The sequence below is a fragment of the Cupressus sempervirens genome, chromosome 1 (assembly GCF_028749045.1).
Source record: "Cupressus sempervirens isolate cs-2001-9-10 chromosome 1, ASM2874904v1, whole genome shotgun sequence".
Taxonomy (NCBI): domain Eukaryota; kingdom Viridiplantae; phylum Streptophyta; class Pinopsida; order Cupressales; family Cupressaceae; genus Cupressus; species Cupressus sempervirens.
The window spans coordinates 201,103,377-201,124,339 of record NC_143118.1 but is presented as its reverse complement, the minus strand read 5'-3'; the positions used below and the strand labels follow the sequence as shown (position 1 = coordinate 201,124,339).

General features: G+C 35.3%; 1 protein-coding gene and 1 long non-coding RNA gene across 2 annotated transcripts in view; one reads left to right on the top strand and one right to left on the bottom strand.

Moving 5' to 3' along the window:
- Positions 1-20,963, bottom strand: part of LOC149576822 (uncharacterized) — a 190,752-nt gene that overhangs the window by 145,543 nt on the left and 24,246 nt on the right. The gene's annotated exons all lie outside the window — the stretch shown is intronic.
- The window catches only part of LOC149576823 (uncharacterized), a 188,149-nt gene that overhangs the window by 146,404 nt on the left and 20,782 nt on the right, over positions 1-20,963 (top strand). The window contains exon 2 of the long non-coding RNA XR_016362344.1: positions 3,343-3,370. This is a non-coding gene — a long non-coding RNA (uncharacterized LOC149576823). The remainder of the gene's footprint in view (positions 1-3,342; positions 3,371-20,963) is intronic.

Here is a 20,963-nt window from a genome sequence, read left to right as displayed (position 1 = left end):
CAACAAATATTAAAATTTCCAAAAGACATTACATCTATTGGAAAGAGTTACAAGTCTTGACTCTTTTGTTCAATCTTTGCACATGGAATTGACGCCACGAAAAAAATATTTTGTCTGCCAATAATGAATACCAAAATCGACAACAAAAACTAACAACTCTTTTAATCAAGTTGTATATTTATATGATCATTTGCTAACTCCCGGAGTTCTTCAACTATACTTTTGCAAATAAAAGAGGTCTATTAAACCCTCCTGACAAATAGTCGCTTCTATCTGTGAGGAGTTTCTAGATTACAAAAATTATACTCTTGGAAAAGCTAGATAGTACCTAGAACCATCTCCAAATTTCACGATAGTCTCTTGTCACTTTCTGAGTCTTTCATTGAACTCGTACTCTATTTGAAGATACACCAAAGCAAAAGAAGTTTGTCACACAAGTCAAAATTAATACAACTTCATGTCTTATCCTTCAAATATTATTCATTCTCCTAGCTCTTCATTCAGCAACCACAACTAATTTCTTAGCTCCCACTAGAGCCAAAGTTTCAATTTTGAACCTCGTGATGGGGCTACTACTCCAATCTCCTTATGAATTTTTCTCTAGAAGGTGAATCGACAACAAGAAAATGGTTCACGGAAATACCAATATATTAAGGATTTCATAAAATATTCATCCACAACTACAAACTTATGAATATGGTTACAACATTTAAAGATAATTGTCTCCGCTCATAACAACTCACACCCAAATATTCTTGTAACAACTCATTGCCTAGCAAGTATATTTAGTTTGATTTCATTCACCCAACTAAGTTTGCCTTACACAGTGTCGATGATGGCAAAACTTCATTTAACCTGATGGACCAGCAATTATGTTATGGAGGAATGGGTGGATACGATTCATGGTTTCCAAGCAACTGTCATGTGTTCATTCATATGTGAACATTTTTTATGTCTCTGTGGAATGATTTCACCACAACCTCTTTGAAATCTTAGAAGCTACCTCCACAAAATATCGCCTGAGCAGCAGATTATATTAAATAATTAATTTTCAGCAAGTATCTTATCCAAAAGTGTCTCAACAAACATTCATGGCAATGTTGAAAATAGAAATTCACAACCCCAACTAGGCATCTTCACATTCAACTATGGCTAGCTAGTAACCCAATAATCCCAATAGTCATCTACAGAGAAACTGTTTCAATATCTTAGCAAAGTGATGCAACTTACAGAGTTCCTCCTTGACAGAAATAGTTCACGGAAGAACTCCAATCAGGGTGATTGCACGCATCTACATATTCCAATGCAAATAACATTAGTCGTTTTGTATACGACACTTACTAACTTGGCTAAATAAAGTGAGACCTAGATTCTTCCAATATTGTTATGCAGTATTTTTCCTTACTATCTCCTCCACACAATACAAAGAGTGGTCAATTTATTGAGTCTATAACAATAGTTTACAGCAAGATCTTTGTCAAAATGTATTCACACACTCAATTCCTCGGTTAGTCTCAACATTAGCCACAACGCCATTCATGGAGGAATCAACTCTTGTGAACAAACATATAGTTTCTGAAATTATCCTTCTTGATTGTCGTTCGATTGAAGGAAGACTTCGCTTATGCCAAGGCTCAGATAATTATTTCCAAGTCCAAAGAGTACTTCAGACTTATGAAATATTAATTTACAACAAAGTCTCATGTTTGAAACAATAGCAATAATTATATTTTCTGAAAATTTCTCTTTCAAATAAGAAATATTACTTTTGCAATATTCTTAAGTTTTCCTTTAATAAAACCTTTCCGTAATTGTGACTGTGGAGAAAACCTCACAAGGTGGTAGGAAAAACCAGCTCTGATACCACTGTAATATTCTACTTGGATATCCCTTTCCAAATTCGCTCAAATAATTCTCAGAATCATAAACAAGAATTTACACAATGATAACCAACAACATTAACCAGTGAATAGTCAGCAAATACTCTAGAATTCATTATTGCATTATAAATCAGCAATACGAGAACAATCCAATCATATATACAATGATGATAGTCCGATTGGATAAATTAGAAATGAACTTGAAATGCAATTGTGAACTCCGTCGTGAATTCACCATAGCTGATGAATCGGGGCTACATCCTATTCACCAAGAAGAACCTGAGGGTTTGTGTCCTTAGATTCTGAAAAGATGTTGAAGGCTCCCTAATTTCTCAAAGAGAAATCTCAAACCAAATCAATATCCAAGCATGCTGAAAATGAACTCATCATCCTTCTTATATGCTCAAAACAGTGCCCCTTCAATTTCCTTCTCCTGTCCTTTCATCTTTTTTCCTTCTTGTCACATTTTACCCACTTTATAATATAAATTTGACCCATTAATAATTTTGCATTAAGCTCCCTTAAGCCAAAGTTAATATTTTATGAATTCATCTTTGGAATTCCTAATGTCCCAAAAAGGGGACATTACAAAGAGACTTATACAAAAAGTCTCTCAATTCAATACATATATGATTACTTTGTGTGATAACTGTGGTATTCAATTATAAGCATTGTACTTAAACCTCTATTATTTAGTCAAAGAGATATTTTTGCCATTTGGTGTGGTTGGGTTTTTCCTCTCAAATTGAAGGGTCTTCCCAGTATAAATTGTTTGTTTGTACATATCTTATTGTTCTTCATTTTGTTTATTGTTGTTTGTCTTTATTTCTGAGCAAAGCATTAACATGGTAATAGAGCCAAGTTAGATGACAGCAAATAAGGGAATTTCTCTTGTTCGTTACTTTATGAATCTGTTGCAAGTTGCAATGAGTATTTTGTAGGCAATCTCTATGTGTTAGATTAAGTAGTTGTGATACAGATCTTCATCCAGTTTTCCTTCTGCTAGTCTAGTTCATGTTCATGGATTTATTGAGGCATTCTCATAAACAGTTTATTGCTCTTGTAATTCTCTATGTATTATTGGTCTCTGGCTCTTGTTTGATTCCTTATCTTAATTGCTATTATGTGATTATGACTCTTCGCCTCTTTGTTATCTTCAAACCATTGTGTATTTCTTTATGCTCTGTCGGCATCATTTTTGGTTATAATTTATATTTGCTTCTTCTACTGTTGGATGTGGCTTCCACATAATATCCTGCATGTCTTCACTCTTGCACGTCAGCAATGTCTCCATTTACCATCAAGTCATTTCATGAAAAAGAAGTTTTTGTTATACTAAATATTCTGTTAGAAAAATTAGACCAAATTATAGATAGAGATATTTTAATTATTTCCAATATGATGTATCTGAACTAACACTGTTTTAATCTCTTTTCAATCTGGTATGATTTTTTCTTTGCAGAGATTTACAGGAAGATAAAAATGCAGATGTAAGTATATTTTCATAGATCTGAAATATATATATATATATAACTTGTAATGGCACTCAATGTGATTTTGTATGTGTTTTCCAAGAGCCAATTTTGATATATAAGGAGTCATGTCTATGTTAGGCATTCCCCAATTAAACATAACAATGTTGTTTTATTTTGGCAGTCCAATTACTGTTATTAACAAGTATGCGTTTGGCTAAGATGTCGATGATAACAAGGGAAACACAGTTAAAATTTGTTCGACCTAGATGTCAATAACAGCAAAGGCAACACATTCGATCATGAGCAATCGACTTCTAAAAAAATTGATCATATTTAATCATTTGGTGTTTAATATGATTTGAATGTTCTCCTTTATCAATGGTGTTATTACATAATGGATATTTATTGGATTAGTAACAAGTTTATGACGTGTGTGTGTGTGTGTGTGTGTGTGTGTGTGTGTGTGTGTGTGTGTGTGTGTGTGTGTGTGTGTGCGTGTGTGTGTGTGTGCGTGCTAATCAAATAAACATTAATTATTCATAATATGCATAACAATATTATAGTGAAAGGATAGATATTAATTGCATAAGTGCAATACATCATTTAATGCTTTGATTTTATCGATTGGATTTATCCAACCAAAGCTATAAATTAATAACACTCCCTCTTGGCTAGGGAGGATAGATTTTATCCAGATAACCAATAGCTTATAATCATGTCAACACTATGTTCAAAGGACATCCCTCATAATTGATGTTACCTCGCAGTATCATCAAGAATATGGTATGAACATGAATATCAACCATATGATATTTACCATACTCATCTTTTCCAGTATGTACACTACCAACAAGTCTCGTGATGCCTACTGAAGAAGATATCTAATCATGGCATATCCACAAATGCTACATCTCATAACTTCCACCATGACATATCTCAGTAATATAACATGTTGTAGTTGCACACTACTCAATTAGTATTAAGTAAGAGATATGAACTATCATGATATATGTATTGATATCAACCATATGATATCCATCATGATAGTAGGTTAAGTTATTGACAAAGTCATCACTTTACAATATCAACCACAAATGAACATTGATGAAAGATCGTCACCTTTCATAATGTTTCTACAAAATCATGAAATAACACAACATGATAAAAGAGTTAATATAACATATTTAAGTATTTGTACAATGGATTTATTAAGACTCAACTTCAAATAAAATTTACAATTTTACCATACCAAGCTTACCTCTAAAGTGATCCACTTTTATCTTAGAGAGAGGTTTGGTTGGAATATCTACAATTTTCTCAACAGTGTTAATGTATCTCAGTTGTACTTCTCAACCATGCCTCTAATATAATGGTAGAGAATCTCAATGTGCTTGGATCTATCATGAAATACTAGGTTCACAAAAAAGTTTATACTGCTCTAGTTATCACAGTGTATAATTATGGGATACATGGTTTATCCAAAAAAAACCTAATAGATTTCTCAACCACACGACTTCTCGAGCTCCCATGGGTGTTGTAATGTACTTGGCTTCGATAGAGCTTTGTGCAACTGAGGGTTGCTTCCTACTAAACCAAGAGATCATGGTTGAACCCAAGCTAAAACAACATCTATAGGTACTTTTGCAATCAATAACATTTCCCACCTAGTATTGGTCTGAATATCCATGTAGATTTAGATCTATATTATCATATTTTAATCCATATCCAATAGTCCCTCGCAAGTATCGCATAATATGTTTTGCTACAATAAGGTGTACTTTTCTAGATTCACAAGTGAACTGGCTAAGTGCATTTGTTGCATAACAAATTGCCTGGTCTAGTGTTTACCAAATACATCAAGGATCCAATTATCTACCGCTAGAGAGTAGGATCAACAACTTTTGATTATGACGCTGCTTCTTTTAGCTTGTGTAGATTTGTCTCCATGGGTGTAGACATAGGCTTGTAGTCGATCATTCCAAATCTGTATAAAACATCAATGGTGTATTTACCTTGATTTAGAATTAACAAATTTCTTCCTACCATACTTCTAAGCCAAGAAAATAGTGTAGGGTACCTAAATCCTTCGTGTCGAATTTGAAAGCAAGTTCTTGTTTACATTTGGTCATAAGATGATCTCCTATGATTAGTAAATCATCAACATAAAGAATGAGAATTAACATATCACCATTTATCAACTTGAAGTAAAGATTAGGATCGGCATAAGTATACTTCCTCCTCTATGATTCCATTGAGAAATGCATTCTATACATCCATCTTGTGAATTTTCCACCCTTTTAAACAAGCAACTAGGGCAAATGTCTCTTCATAATCAATTCCTTCCTTCTATGAGAACCCTCTAGCAACAAATCTGGCCTTATGTTTTTTGTTACTTCCAATTGCAGCATGCTTAATTTTCAAGAGCCATTTGGATGATACAACTGATTTTCCTTTAGGTCTAGGTACAATGTCCCAAACATCATTCTTTAGAAGAGGTTGATATTTTTCAATCATGGCATCCTTTGAAACTTGATGTTGCAATGCCTCCTTAACATTAGAAGGTTCATACTTAATAAGTTCACTCATGAGAGAAACATAATTTGAGTAGCCTCTAGGTTTCTTACTTTCTAAAGGTACCCTTTGGGGCTGCGTAGTTTTATGCTTCTTCAATCACTTTCCTTGCCCAGGGAAGATTTCTTCGAGTGATAGTAGTATCACTAGGTTCAAGAGTAGGGTTCAAAGGTTCATTATCTTCTACAAGTATCACCCTCTGAAGGTCAGGGCTAATATCCTCTTTTATATTTTGTGGAGACTCATCATCGGCTTCATTTATGTCTTTGGATCTTTTGAATGCTATATCTTCTTTAAAAATTACGTCTTTGTTGAGCTCAATTAGTTTCTGACAACAATTGTATATTCTGTAGGCTTTGGATGATTCACTATATTTGACAAATCTCCCTTTCTTCCCTAATGGTTGTAGTTTGGACCTTTTCTCTTTAGGGATGTGAATATAGACTGGACAACCAAATATTCTAAGGTGGCTTATATCGGGTTTGATTCCAATAAATGCTTCTTCAGGGTTGACATTTTATAAAAAAGAGTAAGGGCATCTATTTTGTACGTAAACAGTTGTGCTAGAGGCTTTGGCCCAAAATGAAGAGTGAAGGTTTTGATGATGCAACATGGCTTCAGTTGATTCTACTATGGTCTTGTTTTTCCTTCAGCTACCCCATTTTGTTGTGGGTTGTAGGGAACAATGTACTCCCTCTTAATCTAGTTGTACTACAAAATTCTCTAAAACTTTTAGAGATATATTCTCCCCTATTATCTGACCTTAGGGTTTTGATTCTTTTCCTAGACATGTTTTCAATGAAGGCTTTGAATTCTTTAAATCTTAATAGAACTTAATTAGAAACTTTAAATTTCATGATATAAATCCAAGTTTTCCTTTAAGAGTCATCAACAAAGATAACATAGTGCAAAAATCCCCCAAAGTTACTGATATTAGTCCACATAAATCAATATGAATAAATTCAAGGATATTACTTGATTTACTCCCACTACTCTGAAAAGTCCTTTTTGTTTTCTTACCTAAAGCACACCTCTTACATATTTCTTTATTGAAATCATGGATTAGGGCTTGAGATTGAACAATGCATAGTTTGTATAGACATCCATCTCAAGTCACTATAGTGTATGCCTTCTTTATGTTTGACTTCTTAGGCCATGTTAGAACTCTCCCATCTTGGAAGGTGATTTGATATCCTTTGTCTTCAAGGGCTGATATGGAGACCAAATTTCGCTTAATGCTAGGTACAAATAGTACTTGTGTTAGTTGAAGCAAAACTCCAAATTTTAGTTGAATTGTACAGGTTCCAATTGCTTTTACAAGGTAGGTGGAGTTATCACCAATGGTGACTTCTTCATCTGAGTTTTCATCTAGACTATCCAATTCTCTGAATCCTGTTATATGTCGAGATGCTCCGCTGTAAATGACCCAAGTGTTTCTATTGGTGGATATTTCACTTAATAGTGCTCAAAAGAATATTATTCTTTGTGCATCCTTATTATTGCTTACTTATGCTATTGAAGCTTGACTTTTGAGTCTATTTGGGCATTTTACAGCAAGGTGTCCATATTTGTCACATCTAAAGCATTGTACTTTACACATGTCCTTCTTTCTTTTGAATGAGTGTTTGTTGTTGGTATCCTTTCCTTTCTTCCATTTGAAGTTTCCTTTCTTCCTTTCTTGTGAGAATTTGTATTTAATAATTAAGTCTCTGCACTCGAATTATTTACTTCGATCCCTCTGGTAATCTTGATGTCTCTTGAATATAGTCAATTTTTAATCAATCAAATTTTGGAAGTTTGGATCAAGCACTTTTCCTTATATGAATGATTCCCTGGATGTGGGAAGTCCGTTGAGAGCCAACATCATTAGTTCCTTGTTGTCAATTATATGGCCAATGGTGGATAGTTGGTCCCTTTACTCGGTTATTCTTATAAAGTATGATGTAATAGTTTCACCCTGTTCATTTTTACATGATGCAGTTGTTGTTTCAAGGCAAGAGCTCTAGTGGTATTATTTATCTCATACAAATTTATTAAGAAGGTAAACAAGTTATATGCAGTGTCTAATTTTGATATAACAGTAACAATATGATCCTTTACTGCATCTACTAGAATCTTCAAGGCTTTGCTGTTGTTCTTTGTCCATTGAATTTTCTCATTATCGTCATTCGGTATAGGTATAGCCTTTTCCACTAGATGAGTCCAACTCTAGTTTTCTTAGTGCCATCATTACTCTAAGTTTCCAAGAGACAAAATTTGTGGCTCCCTCAAGACTATCTTTGAATCTAATTCCGCTCACCATTTTTTCTTATTTTAATCCTTTTCATGGTGATTAGATTTTCTATTTATCTGATCTTTTCTTAAACGGGGCTCTAATACCATGTTAGAAAATTTAGATCAGATTATAGATAGAGGTATTTTAATTATTTACAATAGGATGTATCTGAACTAACATTGTTTTGATCTCTTTTCAATCTGGTATAATTCTTTCTTTGCAGAGATTTACAAGAAGATAAGAATGTAGATCTGTAAGTATATATATTGATCTTGTGTAACTTGTAATGGCACTCAATGTGATTTTGTATCTTTTTTCCAAGAAACAGTTTTGATCAATATATATAATTCTATGAGGACTCATATCTAATGTAGAGACGTCTTTACGTGAATCTGGTTCACATAGGAACATGTCTCTATGAGAGACATGCCCCAATTAGACATAGCAATGCCATTTTATTTTGGCAGCCTGATTACTATTATAAACAACTATGCATTCGGCTAAGATGTTGAAAACATGGTTATAATGTGTTTAGCTAAGATGCCTAGAACAACAAAGGCAACACATTCGATCACAAGTAATCAACTTCTAAAACAGTCGACCATATTTAATCATTCGATGTTTAATATGATTTGAATGTTCTCATTTATCAATGGTGTTATCACATAATTAATATTTACTGGATTAATAACAACATAAGTTCTCTCTTAACTTGCGATTGGGTTTCCAGGGAGCTCTATTTCAATTATATATAGCGATAAACCCTTAATTTGTTTTGGTTTCTTGAGTTATGATCAATGGAAGGTATTTTTTGGATGGGTTATGGGTGGGTGTATCAATATAGTATAGATGGTTAATATAGCTGCACAGCTTGTTTGGCTTCAATTAAGATGGGCTAATACACATTAAGATTTTAGAAGTGTAGGGTGATGCCCTATTACCTGCAACAAAATCGGAGGACAATAGGGCATTAGTTCTGATTGGCTCTTCTGAGAATCTGATTAGACCTGGTTTTGTTGAGATGGGTGATGCAGAGCGGGTTTGTTTATCTTCGGTGGTGATCCATCAATGCTCATTGGGAGGTCCAGTACAAGGCTTGAATCAACTTCATTAAAGAAGTACTGTGTTTGCACTTTTAGTCTTTATGAATCCTTTAATTCTGTTTTAATGATTTGGAAGTAATGCGGGCGGTTTTTTATCAAATCTCTAGCATATTGGTGTTAATAGTGGAATTCATAATGAATGGTGGTTAATGATATAGATTCATTATTCGTTTTTCTATGATGCATATGATATTGGATATAGCTGTTATATGTATGATATTGGATATAGCTCTTATATAAAGTTGAGCATTCGAATTTGAATCCATGTATTGGCTTTACGAGTGACTTGATTTCATTTTGATCTTTTATCAATCTTTCACGAGCAACTTGGTAAGGCATTTCCAGTTTAAGACCCTGATGTATAGAGGAGATCTTATGGCAGCAACTGTGGTCCCTTTTTACAACTCCTAGGATTTATGTATTCTTTTGTTTTAATAGGAATTTATCTTAGCATTTATTACTAACTAGTTTGATTGCAAGACAAGTCAGATAGGGATGAACACATTCGAGCACTATGCTTCAGAAAAGGAAATATTGGAATCCTCGCGAGGATGGCTTCACAAAGTGATGTATATGATCATCAATGTAATCAATTATTTTATTGTAAGAGATAGGATTGTCTGACTAGGGTATGCCCCTTCTATAATGTAATAAAATATAAGAATGCGGTCCTGGGCTCGACTGGAGGTTTTCTTTCCCCGTTCTTTCCTACCAGTGCCCGTTTGAACGGTGGAACGCTGTTGTAAATATTTTATTAGTAATAATATAATATCATGGCCTTGGTCGTTTACTGATCAAAAAAAAAAGTTTATAACATGTACGTGTATATATATCTGTCAGTCCAATAAACATTAATTATTAATAATATTCATAGCAATATTACAATGAAAGGACAGATATTAATTGCATAAGTGCAATAGATCATATAATGATTTTATTTTATCAATTGAACTTATCTGACTGAAGCTCGAACTCAATAACATATTCAAATGTTGTCTATTACTCTTAATGTGTTTCTTATTGAAGCTCACTACTCTCTTCACGTCAGGCAATTCGTGTTATTGTTTCAAAATTCATTTTGTATATCTCTATCTTTGGGCGGTGACTCTAGATTGGCTCACATAATTATTTTTGTTCAGTCTCAACCAGTTCCTCTCTTGGGCAGTGGCCTATGTAAATGAATATTATTTCTTTGTGCATTACAAGTCTTCTGTTTTTGAATAAGACAATCACATTTTTTCTTTGGTTTTATATTATAATCAATATTGGGTCTGAAAAAAAAATATCGTGCTATCTCAATCTGAGGTGATTATCGTATGAAAATTATCTGAGGTTATTTCTCGTCAGTGTTGTCAACAATTATATTCCTCGCGTTGTCTTCAACCATTCACATATCATACTTGTTGGTGTGCTGTTTTATATTGGAGGTTGTCATGTGGTGTAATGCTCTTTCATTTTGATCTACTTGCCTCTCTTCATATGTCAGTTGGAATTTTTGGTATTTTCGGATAAAATATAGTTTATTGTGCTCTATGTGTGAGCAGTGCTTCTCAATCCATTCGAATCCTTGGTCTGGAAGGAATTCATAAGTAGCTCGTATGCTAAAGTAGAAGCAAGTGATATTTGGAAAGATGAAGCAACACCTCTCTCTGTTCCATAGGCAGCAGAAATTTGAGAGTTTGGACTGCGTAGCAACGAGGTCCAACATTTTTTTGGTATCGAAAGGGCCCTCTTCTAAAATTCACCACTACTGCATCTAATGTGGGGAATGGAATTGCAGAGGGTGTGGTGGGTTTCAATCCAGCAAGCTCCAGCACATGAGATCTGATTTTTTCGAGCAACTGGGTGGTGGATTCTATCACCATTAAAGCTCATATCAGAAGATTCTAGCTGCAAACTTTTTGGTGCAGGAGCACCTAGACATCAAGATATTTCAAATGATCCCAAGGGATATTGTAATTAATTAATGTAAATCCATATGTTTGGATGTTGTATTCCATGTAATGGAATGAATGGCAATGCCTAAAGGCAATAAAAATGTAAAGTTGTCAAGAAAGTACAATATTACAAAGTTGTAATATTGCAAGTTTTTGCAAAATGTTGCAAAAAGGAAGATGAAAGGTCATAGAGGTATTTGGATGGTTTCCAAATGCCTGAAATAGTATAAATACCATCTATTGGTCATTCCAAATCAGAATGAAAAAGAGAACATTCTGGTATAAGTTTCTACATTCATTCCTAGCTATTTTGATTGGTGTTCACTATTTTTATGTTGTTTCCAGGCCTTGTACAAATAGCTACGGACTAGAAACCCTATATAATTTATATATTTGGATAGTAAGATGATCTATCTTCCTTCTCTTTTTGGTTTGGATTAATTACATGCATATTTGTGGGAGTTATGAGTATTTTAGTGAAAGTGTCTGTTTGCAGATTTAAGATTCTCTGACAATAGTCATATTGCAGTGTTTGGTACTGACACATATGGACGAGTTATGACCTCTAAATAGATTCATTGGAAAGAAATGCAAATAATATTTCATTTCCTTTTGGTTTAAGTCATTTTTATGAAGATATCTGAAAGTTATGTATATTTTGGTGAAAACTGGTTTTTCAATATCTTCAATGGAGTTGCAGAAAACGATTTATGCTCATACAATGATTTAGGGATTGGAAAAATTAATGGCTTACATATTTGGAAACTAGACTCATAAAGGTTTAATATGATTTTGGTTTGGGATCATTTGGTTTTGGTTTGTGAAAGATATTGGATACCATATGCAGGGTTGCATGTCTCCTTTCTAGTTTATGACAGTGAAAAGGCGTCTCGATATAGAGACCATAAATTGTAAACCATTAGTTGGATTGATCTCGGATTTGGATATGTGTTAGAGTAGGCCTCGTTTGGAACATTTCCTCCAAAGGGTTTGGAAAGCAATTATCAGAAACGAAAGTTATGATTAATATAATCTGAAATAGAAATAAGACTATGTGAATGGAGAAATGTTGATGAAAATTATGTTGAAACATGTTTTATTTCATCTCATGAGATGCCTCTAAGTAATGAGATTTTTTAATGGATCAGCATGGATCCTATGAATTTGTTAAGTTTTGATAGATGCTCTGCATCACTTTTGGAGAGATTTTAGCAGCACTAAAGTTTGGAAGTTACAGGAGGTGAGATTGGCATATATAATCAAATTATGGAGAAGATCATCAAGCATTGGGTACGGTTAGGTCATATAATTTTTTGTTATAGCTGCATTCAGTTCAGTAGGTGCTATGATCATCATAAGAATGTTACTTTGCGTTTATTGTTCAACTCTATAAGAACACTAGATTTGACCCCTTTGTCTACGCAAAATAATCTATCATACCAATCATCAAGCTCATGCGCTAACGAACTGTGCACCCAAAAGACATCCTATACACGAGGATCAAATGTAAAGTTGTATGCACTCCTCACCATATACACCTCTAAAAACTCCTTTGTAAGTCCTCTTTGGAATCCTAGTGCATTGATGGGATCCCAAACATCATCATCACTCATCAGTAGAGGGGCCCCGAAATCAAAGTCAAATAACAAATTTTCATATGACAATGCAATATCCATATCAAACAATGGGTTGTTTATAAAGTGACCACACTCGTATGCTAATCAGAAATATGTAACCATGAACTATAGGAGACATGATGTGTGATTTGCTCCACCTGAGTTGTCTCATGCCTCTATATGTTTCTACTCTCCTCCCTACTAAGAGACATGGTGCGCAAACTCCTCTCTACGATACCTCTCAACACAAATCTCATGTCTCGATACTCAAACCACATCTCCATCGAACACAAGCTGAGAGTAAATTCCTCAATATCTTGTAACAATGCATGCCCAGCAGAATGTCTATCTCCCCCAAGTTGACTACATAAAAATTTGAATGTAACTCATAGACATCAAGAGATGAGGTAAGCATCTGGCATAGGTAAGGGTGTAGCCATCTACCACCCTAACTCGAGTAATGTTCTTGTCATAAAATAAATATTTAATCAAACCTTTGTTAATGGACCGATTGATTTAGTATATCTCGGACCCATTTTTATTTAATTGTTTCCATAGGAATGGTCGTCGGCTATCTTTGTAAACCGTCGGAAAGTTTCTCCAAAGGGTATTTAAGCATGACATGTAGGCCGTAGTAGGTATGTGATTTGGATTATTCTTCTTTGTACTACGAATTCCCATTGGGATTCTTTGTTGTTCGCCATTTCGGAAGTGAAGATCTTCTCTAGTTGGCTCTCACAGTTTCGGTGGGAACCAACCCGCACCCTATTCCGTCCATTGTACTTTGCTTCGGATCTAGCAAATTCGGAACACCATTTTAGTCTGGGATATATCTATATCTATCTGTGACTGTTTCGATATACTTTGGTGTCTTTTGTATTATTTCTATAAAGTTTTCAATCGATTCTGGAGGGCTTAGTTGAGCAAATCTAAAGAACTACAAAGCATTGCATTTCCCCACTGTCAAGCACGGCCACTTATCTCCTTACCGAACACTCAACTCCATCACCGTATCGTATCCTCCTGTTGGTGTACGGACCCACTATCTCATCCCTCATACTACAGTATAGACATAGCACACCACTAGTACCATGTGGCCCTTCTAAAGCTATTGTACAACCTCTTCTATTGCTACCGTACGTCCACTCCTAATCCCACCACACAACCTATTGCTTGCTATTGTACGGCTCCCAAGTGCACTCACGTACGGCTCCCAATTGTACTCCAACATTGCCATATGGCCTCCCTTGTGTGCATTGTCTACCAGAATACTACAGTATGGCCTTTCCCCTAGCGCATCTGATGAATACTTGATTGCCATTTCATAGTTGGAAGTGTTGGAAGGGAAATGGAACATTTCATTAGTATTAGAGCCAATGATCCTACCAGCCAGTAGAAGTGAATGCAAGTTTATACCCGAAGGAGAAGGCGAAATAACCTTGTTGGTAGAATGGCAGATCCTCAAGATCCTATGACAGAACTCATGAATCTTTTAAGAGAGCCTAGCAAAAACCAAATACAAATCAACGAAACCCAAAGGCTTATGTAGGAGGCTTATGTAGGAAACACTACAAAAATTGGTCAAGGGAAAGACAACAAGAGAACAAAATGGGCATAGCGACGACTTTGTTATGGGAAGGACAGACACTCAACCCTCTCACTCTCGACCCTCGATACCTATCTTCCTTCCAAGTACGGAAGCACCACAAAAAGAAAAAGAGCCCACTTTTCAAGAAATGCAAGAAAAACTTCGGGAAGGTTGGAGGAATGTGAATATGGAAGGTGATATATCTTACAGAGACTATGTTGATCTAAGAATGAGATATTCAGATGGGGGAAATTGTGGTTATTTTAATGATGATATCAAGAGAAAGATCGGAAAAGTAAACATGATTTGATGGATCTGGAGCCATCACTACACATGCATGGGTTCTGAAGGCAAACACCTATTTCCAACTCAACCCGATGCCCAAAGAGGAAGCAATCAAGTTCGCAGCACTCCATCTGGAAGGAGTGGCACAAGAATGGTGGCACCATGGATTGGTCACTCTCAGCCACAACCAAGTAACCTCTTATGTCGAGTTCACTGAGAGACTCATGGACCGTTTCAATGGGAAGGAACCTAAACTAAATGTCAAAGATCTAGCTCAGCTAAAGCAAACAGGTACGGTAGACAATTACATCACTGAGTTCCAAAGGTTGTCAATACTAGTCACAAATATCTCTGAAAGACATCGAATCGTGTTATTCATGGATGGGCTAAGAGAGCCTTTGAGAGGATGGATCAAAGGGTTCAACCCGTGCACACTCAAGAAGCTATTAAGGTGTGTGACATGGCCGCATCTTCCTCCAAAACTCACATAGCTATGCCAAGACCGTCCCCACAAGAAGACAAAGACAAGGAGCCAATTCAGAAAACAAAAACAAAAAAAAACTCCATTGGATGAAGACTCTCAACAAGAGCTCCAGAGGAAAAAGCTCTGTTTCACATGCAAGGAACCTTGGGGACTAGGTCATTGCTACCTTGGGAAGAGAAAGATTCATTACATTGAGGTGTTTCCTGATGACGACGAAGGACAAGTACCTACAGTGACTAGTGAAGAAATTAACCAGCAAGAGAAAATAAATGCCCTGATACAAAAAGGGGGTTCCATTGCTACCCTCACTACAATGGCTGGAAGTAGTATCTTCAGGATTCATGGCACACTTCAAGGGAAACGAGTCACAGTCATGATTGATAGTGGCGCCACACTCAATTTCATCAATTCATCTTTGGTCACTAGTAAGGGCTTGCATGCAATGGAGCATGGAGGATTTGAGGTTAAGGTTGTTGGAGGAACCTTGTTACCCAGCACTTAGCTGATCCCATGGCTAAAAATTTCCATGGGAAACTATACCTTGGCAGATGATTTCTTTGTCATAGATTTGGTTGATACTGATATCATATTGGGCATCCAATGGATGGAGACCCTTGACCAGTGCACCCAAAGTTTCAAGAGGATGAATTTTTCATTCGAGATGGATGGCAAGGTGTTGCTAAGAGGAATGTCAAATTAAGGATCAAGGCAAGTCACAATCAAGAAGATGGAGGCCATTTTTAAACATGATATGATCCCAGACACTCCAAGTAAAAACATGACAGTCAACACTTTACCCCATTCCTTGGATAATTGGTGCGCCCATCTATTGGTTGAGTACTCCAAAAACACTTTTGCATGTCATTTGATGGATGGCTATATACAGGATGAAAGATACCAAGTTATTGATGATATCATTTACTACGGCGATGAGATCTACTTGGTACTTGACTCGAAACTAAAGAAATTGATTACAAAAGGCTTCCAAGAATCGGATTTGCATTTGCTGGAGGACAAGCAAATTTTGGGACGGAAGGACTGTAATGTTCCCATCATAAAATAAATATTTAATCAAACCTTTGTTAATGGGCCGATTGATTTAGTATATCTCGGACCCATTTTTATTTAATTGTTTCCGTAGGAATGGTTGTCGGCTATCTTTGTAAACTGTCGGGAAGTTTCTCCGAAGGGTATTTAAGCACGACATGTAGGTAGTAGTAGGTATGCGATTTGGATTATTCTTCTTTGTACTACGAATTCCCATTAGGATTCTTTGTTGTTCGTCATTTCGAAGGTGAAGGATCTTCCCTACTTGGCTTTAGCGGTTTCAATGGGAATCAACCCTCACCTGTTCCATCCATTGTACTTCTTTGCTTCGGATCTGGCAAATTTGGAACACCATTTTACTCTACAATTTATCTGACTGTTTCGATATACTTTGGTGTCTTTTGTATTATTTTTGTGAAGTTTTCAATCCATTCTAGAGGGCTTAGTTGAGCGATTTTGAAGAACTACAAAGCACTACAATTACCCCTTGTCAAGCACGGCCGCTTATCTCCTCACCGAATGCTCAACTCCATCATCGTATGGTATCCTCCTGCTGTCATACAGACACACTATCTCATCCCTCATACTACAATATGGACACAGCATCCTACTAGTACCGTACAGCCTCTTCTCTTGCTACCATACGTCCACTTCTAATCCTACCGTACGGCTCCCAAGTGCACCCAAACACTACCGTACGGCTCCTAATTGCACTCCAACACTACCGTACAACCTCCCTTGTTTGCATTGTCTACCAAAATACTATCGTACGGCCTTTCCCCTTGTGCATCTAACGAATACTTGATCACCATTTCACAATTGGAAGTGTTGGAGGGGAAATAGAACATTACAACTCAAAAACTAGCAAATTGTTCCACTTGAAGACTGCACTGGCTAACAAACCCCTCATGTAATAAATTATGTGTGGCTCTAGTATCTAACATGGCAATGTCATGTTGTTCATTGACCAATCCCATCATCCTAAAAGAAATGGAAGTGGTAGGATAATACTATCAGTGTTAATCTATCATCCGGACCAAACTCCAAAGAGACCTTCTAAACCTAATAATTGTTTCAATCATCTATTGATGTGAAGTTTGGCTCGCATCATCATCATAATAAACCCACATAGAATGGTTCGCCTTACCCCTAGGCCTCAAAGGGCAAAAGTGATCTTTGTCATAAGGCTCTTCGCACCTATAGAAAAGTTGTCCCCTCCTCAAATCCTCACAAGTTGCCTCACCATGTTTCACAACTGATTTCTTTTTCAAATTAGCAATTGGTAGGTGTACCTGTAACAACCCAATTTTCTAAAGATTAAATTACTTAATCTAACCTTTCTTTTATCGAACAGAAATAAGCTAGCTACCCATTCACATGAAAGGAATAACAGAAATTAACTGATTAACTATAGTTTCGTGAGAAGATCTTAACTACCAACTGAAAGATTTAACTATCTTGATATGCTAGAAAGAATGATTAGAATAAGTTAACTAACTATTTTACACATGATAAGGAAAATAAATCTAACTGCAGATTCCAACTACCATTTCATACAAAAACAAGAAAGTAATTACATATGATATGTATACAGCTGAACTGAATAAGATGCTACTAAAGCAAATAGTAGAATAGTATCAAGGTTTAGATCACACCATGTCAAGAAATAGGAACTGATTTGCTCTATGCAAGTCTAGGCATTTGGAGGAGAGGAAAAGCATTGACGGAAGCTTAACCTCCCAACCACGGACCTAGTGTAATCCCCACTCACTCTCTACTGAGAATGGCCCAACCCTGCAAAAGATAAGGCACATGTACACCATCTCATCCTACCAACTGTGCATCCTAGTGTTAGAGTTATCAATTACACAGTCCGCTAGATTGTTGGTACCTCCCAACAGACTACCCATCCAATTATGAGTTACCTTGACCTCTAGTAATCATGGCAGCATCATTCGCCACTAAACCTACCCTAGGTAGGGATTTTCAAAGGAAACTATGTGCCCGATCACCCACAACTCGACTTGACAGACCAAACTAATACCCAGTTCCCACTATGAGCTGACTAGCTTTACTAAATTCAATTATTCCTAAATTCTTCATATTTCTGATACAACTTTCTAACTTGCAAGTTCATCAAGTTGTCCATATCACATGGACTACACCACTCATCACAGCTATTGTTGGCTATCCTTGTTGATATCTAGTGTATCCTTCCTTTCAACTTGCTTTATAAATATTCAGTTTTGTAGGGTAAGTTCTTGTTGTATTCATATTTCAGAGAAAGAAAAAGAAAGAAAAGACTATTTGCAATCTTCCATAATCTCAAGGACATATGCATTAATGTCACTGTATTTTAGAGTACAAACGATATGTCCCACCAATTTCTTTGACATAGAAAAATAAGTTATCAGAAATAAAACATTGTATAGCAGAGGCCTTTATTGGCCTAAGGTGCTCTTGGCACGAGTAGTATAACATTCCCAATCCAGGTTGTCGCATAGTAAAAAATAAGCATGGTCCAATTGGTTTGTTTAATGGAGCTATGACTATAATCTTTTGTCTGTTATCAAAGAAGTAACATAAATCAATTCAAGAAGAAGAAATGACCTAATACAAGGACTTCGGAATGTATATCACTTGATTAAATCACCAATCCAAAAACTCAAATGAGCACTCTTAACTGGTAAAATAGTTCTGCATTTGTGCTAGCTGATAATGTATATTCCAAGGACTCATATAATTGCAAATTGATATAATTTTTAATAAGCTGCAAAAGCAAGAGCATGATCAACTGCAATGGAAAGATATATAGAAGGATGATAGACCAACGTAGGCAAGAAATGGCAAAAGGTGGAGTTGTGTTTGCATAAAGAAAACACGATGGCAAAGACATGCGTATGAAGGTTACAATCTTGGTCGATGGACATATAATTTTTGAAAGAAATATGAAAGGCCAAAAATAAAAAGATTTATAAAAGGCCAATGAACATTTTCCTGAATGAATATTAAATTTGATTGGAACTTAAATTTTCCACCCATGCTATTATATAAATTACTCATAATACTTGCATATATTTGTACGTAATATATTGTCAATATATATATACACGTCATATTAAGAATATAAGTATATATGTATATACGTACAAGTATACATAAATACTATGGGTATTATCTATATAATTTGTCCAGCAACAGGCAATGCAGAACATCCAGATTTCAATTTAAGGTAATAAAGATTATTTCTTTTATTATTTATATCTTTATAATTTCAATGACATAGTCAGCTCATAGAGGACGCTTGGTATTATTTAGTCCTCCCTAGTTTGTTTTTTCCTGGCTGAAGTGGTTTAGATGAATACCTGACAAACTCAGTGGCAGGTTGGTGCTCGTGCCCTATTCCCTCTATCTCAATGCTTTCCCCCCTTTGTTGCACACCTGCAAGGCAAAATGACATGGTGAAAGTACACTTCCAAAACATTCTAATGCAATCAATATAATCATAACAAATAACCATATTAACCAACTATTTCCAATTTATATGAAATCATAGCGAATAACCAATTTAACCAACCATTTCCAATTCACATAAAATCTCAACTGCTATATAGAACATTTTAATTTTAAACAAAATATGGGATGTAACAGTACCACTTCTAAAGGTAAAGTGGTGGGTTTAGGTTGTGCTTGTCTCTCAAGAGCTGAAAGATTCATGCTCCTACCCTTTTTGATGGTCCTATGCTGAAAAGGCAAATCAAATGCCTTGAGCCAACCTCTAAGTGGCTCCTATAGTCCCTCTGTAAATACCATGACTAGGCATTTCTCTATCACATCAAGGACCATGATATAGAGTCTCAAAAACTGACCAATAAAGGACTCCAGACTGCTTGTCTACTTGAGCTAAGCAAGGTCCTAGAAATAAGATTTTGGATCCTTCTGATCAAAATGCTCTATCAACATGTCAACAAACTCTTGATATGATGTAATCAAACTATGATGAAGGGTGACCATCCCATGATGCCACTGCTCGTGTGCTGCTCCATCTAAATGCAAAGCTGCAAATTTTATAGCATCCACCTCTATCATAGGCCTAAGTGTCTGTAATGTCCCCTACCAGGACATTAATTTATTAATTTTAAATTTCTCCATTCAAACTTTCTACAGACTAGATTTATATGTATTTTTTTGATATTTCTCAATTTCTCCATTTCTGAATGATGATCTCTCAATGTTAAAACTCTATATTTTTTTTACTGAGTCATGTCTTTTCATAAATATTATATTATATTAATAATTTAATGATATCAATATATTAATTATACATATTATATTAATAACATAATATATATGTTAATAATAATATAAAATATATTTCTTATTAAAATATATTATTATTGATATTAATAATATTATTTTAATACTATTGCATAATATATTTACTTTTATATATTATAAATAATAATATTTAGTTCTCATATTTAATATAAATATATTATGCAATGTAGGCAAGAGCCTACAACACAACGGTAAATTGTGAGCCTCTTATCAGAGAGGTCTTGGATTCGACTCTACACAAGCTTAATAAATAATAATTAATCACATCACATAATAACTATGAATCTTGGCTTCGGCCTCTTACCTATCAAAATATATATATATAATGCAATGAATATAGCAAATTTAACAATATTATATTATA